The 4,561-nt window shown below is 37.4% G+C and overlaps 1 pseudogene; it reads right to left on the bottom strand.

Moving 5' to 3' along the window:
- Positions 1–1,243: 1,243 nt before the first annotated feature.
- Positions 1,244–2,137, bottom strand: LOC105742679 (annotated as a pseudogene).
- Between the last annotated feature and the right edge of the window lie 2,424 nt (positions 2,138–4,561).

Raw genomic sequence — 4,561 nt, 5'->3', positions numbered from 1 at the left:
TGTTTTCATTGATATGGTTGTGATATGTACTGTTTGCATTCATGGAAGAGCCTCATCAAAGACACATTTCATTCTTACCATGTCCCCACCCTCTCTTTACTGCTTGTTTTTGCCATAGTATACTAGATTTCACAATAATACAACATGGCCAAATCATGCCCCAATATCAACTACATAGTAAGAAAAACAGAACATTTAATAGTGCTGACTTTGAAGTTACTTGATCTAATACCTGTTCTCAAAGAAGCATTATATTTTAAGCAAAATTTAGGTTCTTGCTTTAGATTATATTATACACATTCTCTTGTTCACTAGATTTACATGTAATATACTGAACAAAAGTAAAAGGACAAAAGTGATAGTAGCGAGCGTGTATAGCAGCGTTTCCCTTTCCGTTCCTCCGTACTTGTGTGCTTCTGACCAGCATGGCTTGCTGCCTCAGCCTTTCTGTTCCTCAGGACGTGCGTCTTCCCTTATCCGGAGCACAGTTCTCTGTGGTGCTCAGCACATTCCCAAACCCAAATTCTTCCTAACATATCTTCCTTCTCACTTTACCAGTAAGCAAATTCCTCCTCATTTTATGACCTTTATTTTATAAAGTATCACTTCTCTAGAAGTTTATTGGGTTACAATGTATTTTTTGCCCTTGTTATATAATAAAAATAAGTTACTTATCATGTATATATTTACTTTGTGGAGATTATCAGATTTGATAGTTATATTAAATGAATGAGTCCAATGTTTTCATAGGATAATTTTGAAAAGCAAAATTCTTTATGAAAAAAAGTTAGAGTTTATTTCTTTCAGGAGTCTGGATTCTCTTGGACAACAGATGATTTAAATATCAGTTTGGTACGTGAAGCACTCACCTAACCTTTAAACTATCTCCAAGTGGATGTTGATATATTTGTGGCTATTTAGTAGTTCTGCTTACTGGGGAAGGACACATAGCTCTTATTTTTTATTTTTATTTTTATTTATTTTTTTGTGTCCAGTTCAGCCTGCCCTGGGGGCGTAGCTGGCACAGCATGTGGTGCCAGGGATCCCACCCTGGTCCCTGCACTTGCCTAAGCAGGTGCTTTAGTCCCTTGAGCTACCTAGCTGGTCCTTGGGTAGCTGTTAAGTGTTGATTAGAAAACTGTGGAGTGACTAAAACCCTGAAACCTCACTTTTTTGTGTGGCCTACTTTATTTTTTTTCTTAATGAATAAGTTCATTGGTCTTTATCTTCATAGATATTTGGGTTATCTCTCAGCAGCCTGCTCCTGAGCTCTGAGGAAGCTTGCCCTCTTCTAAGCTACCCAATCTTTCTTCTGGGCAAAGGACATTTTGGGAAGGTTCCACCTCTTCTTTTTTAACTTCTCTCTTCAGCTTCTTTTCATAGACTGGATTCTCTCGTATAACAGCATGAGCTTTCTTATACATCTCCTCCATCATGTCTGGAGTCACATTGTTCTGTATACACTGAGAGAACTGTTTCTTGTAAGCATCTTCATCTTCTTCCATTAGGTAACGCATATGGTCTGCGACATTCTGCCCCATGATGTGCTTCCGATGTACTTCTGCATTGAACTCCTTGCTTTCAGAATCATAACCAGGGAATTGTTTGGCACTGTGAGGGATAGACAGTCCTCTGTCCACAGCATCCTTTAGGGCTCCAAAAGCTTTATTGCCAGCTGTAGTTCTGGCGAGGCCTGCATCCAGATAGCAGGTGAAGGCACCAGGTTTGCCATCAGTGCTGTCCACATTGTATTCATCTCCAGTCACCTCCAGCTGGCCTTATAGATCTTATCCATTCCAAACCTATTGAGCAGCCTGCGGGTCAGCAGCAGGCCAGTACAATACGCTGCAGCAGAATTTGTTAGGCCCACCTTCACACCGCATTTTGGTAGTTCATGTGCATATGCTGCCCAGACTATCATGTCCCGTTCAATACGGGCATAAGCCATCTGACAAATGATATCTCTGTTAGTTACATGAACTACCACCCCATATTTAGGTGTGTTGTACTTATTTTTGTCCTGTATTGCCAAGCATTTCCTAGCATAGTAATCAGTTTTGCCCTCCCTTCATCTTCTCAACTTCACTTAGTATCTCCTAAAGTAGGCCTTATTCTTGACAACCTTAACAAAACCCATTGTTATGGTTTGTATACAGTTGTCCCCCCAAAGCCTCATGCAGTCCTGGGGTGGCTTCTGGAGTTTGTGATTGATTACTGTGGGTGTGAATGCTGCACCTGCCCTGCGGCAGGTAATTTGCATTTCAATGTCAGGTGGGAAGAGAAGTTAGCTGCTAGAGCTGCTGCTACCTCCCCTTGGCTCGTGCTCTTTGCTGCTGCCAGGAAAGGTGGCCCTCTGCCGGGTGCCACTCTGCCTTGGAGCCAGCTGAGTATGGACTGAAACCTCCAATAACTGTGAGCTAACAAACCTTTCCTTTCTTCATTTTGAGCGTTGGTTATTTGTCCCAGCAATGAGAGACGGGTAGCTAAGACACCCACCCTGTGTAACATAGACCCGTGTACACGGCTTTACATGGACCTGCAGGCCCAGCCGCACCACAGGAGGAAAAAGGCCGGGAATCGTACACCATGGCCTAGTTCTTTGTATACTATTATCTGTGAATTAAAAATAAAAGCTGCTTTTTTTTCTTTAGATACACTGAGAACTAAATAAAATAAAACAAAATAAAAATCATTACTTATTAGCTAAAATGTTTTTTCAAGGTTGCTCTTGGCTAAGCAAAAGTACTTCCACTTATGCCACTTCAACTGCATGTCAGTTAATTCTTAAAATATTTCAGCGTATAATGACCATTCTTCTAATGATATATTTGTTTCAATGAATAACGTAAACTTGTGCAGAATATAACACAAAATGTTTATGTATCAAATTATAATTTACACAATTCTAACATATTTTGAAACCTCTAATAGTTTTGGATTCAGTAATTTTTAATTGATTTTTCTAAAGACAAAAAGGGAAATTGAAGTTTAACTGAATTTATCTAATTTGAGAGAGAGAGAGAGAGAGAGAGAGAGAGAGAAATCAAAACATATCTTGAAGAGAAAAAAAGCATGACACAAACTTTTATCATTTAAAGCATTCTGTACATAAATCTGTTTTCACACAATATGTTCTGTAGTTCTTATTCCAAACTAAAGCACATTAACTTCTAATGATACATCAAATGTCAATTCTTAGCCAGAAAGCAGAAAAAATTTTATTCTTTTTCTAAAATTAACCCTGAGAAATTAAAGTCTTGTATTAATTCCAAGTCCCCTAGTAAATTTGCTGGTGTAAATTCCAAATTAATTAAAAGTGTGTACAATAAAAAGTGAGAAAATAACCTTTCTGTTTGATATTTTATTATGTGCCTTCTTGTAGGAAAGAAAGAAATGAGGGTTAAATAAATGTTTGAAATATATGTAAAACATGATTTTTTCCTCTCCTATAATGTCTTTTATATTAAATAAGAATGCTATTTTATATAATAAAAAGCTACTGCAAAGCTATAGATATACAATTTTTGAAGAGAGGTAAGACAACGTTGTTGAGAATCTTAAAAGAAAGTAGGGAGTGGGCTGGCAAGAGAGTTCAGCAGTCTTAAGCACCTGCTCACGCAAGCTTAGGCAAGCACAGGGGACTGCAGTTAGATTCCAGCACCACATGCCACTCCAGCCCTGCCCTGAGCTAGAAAGAAAGAAAGAAAGAAAGAAAGAGAGAGAGAGAGAGAGAGAGAGAGAGAGAGAGAGAGAGAGAGAGAGAGAGAGAGAGAGAGAGAGAGAGAAAAGAAAAAGAAAAAGGAAATAGAGAGTAAGATATTTGACTTGAATTTAGCAAAATATTACTGGTAGTTCTTTCTCAGGATACTTTTAATCATCTTTAAAATTTTTAAAATAATATTTCAATGTTCAAGAGAAATGTCCATAATTATTGAAGTTGTTGATGCCATTCAATAATAGAGCAACTGCCTATTTTTTAAATGTTTGCGACAATCTTAATTTATGTAAGATGCAAATATTTCCACAGCCATTTTGTAATTGTAAGTACATCACAAATATATGTAAACACTAAGGTTCTTTCTGTTCAAATGCCGTTTGTCTTCAGCCTGATACTTGTCCCGGAGAGGACTGTTCAAGTGCAATGTTTCATTATATACGTTCTATTTTTACTATACATTGTAGACTAGAATAGCATTCCAACACTGAAGTAATTTTTACATACCCTTGTGACAGAAAAACATAAAGCAGGAACAGAAAAATTTTGTACCAGAATAAAAAACCTAAAGAGGGTAGCTTTAAAGATAATAAGATAACGAAGTGAATCCCGCCTGCTGTACAATACACAGGCGGGAAAAGCTGTAGCTAAATGACATTCATTTTCTTTTCACACTGAAGATGACAGTATTATTTTCACTTCTAAAATCCTTTTTGAACACAAAGCACATGCTTTCTATTTTGAAGTTTGTACCAAATTAGACCTTGTATTAACTACCTTGTGTCCCGCTCAGATATTATTCATTTATATTTTCTTGCGCACCTTATTAAGTAGATAGCTGTTAGC

The sequence above is a fragment of the Octodon degus genome, unplaced genomic scaffold, assembly GCF_000260255.1.
Source record: "Octodon degus isolate 3935 unplaced genomic scaffold, OctDeg1.0 scaffold00066, whole genome shotgun sequence".
In the NCBI taxonomy this organism is placed as follows: Eukaryota; Metazoa; Chordata; class Mammalia; order Rodentia; family Octodontidae; genus Octodon; species Octodon degus.
This window is presented reverse-complemented; position numbering and strand designations above follow the sequence as displayed.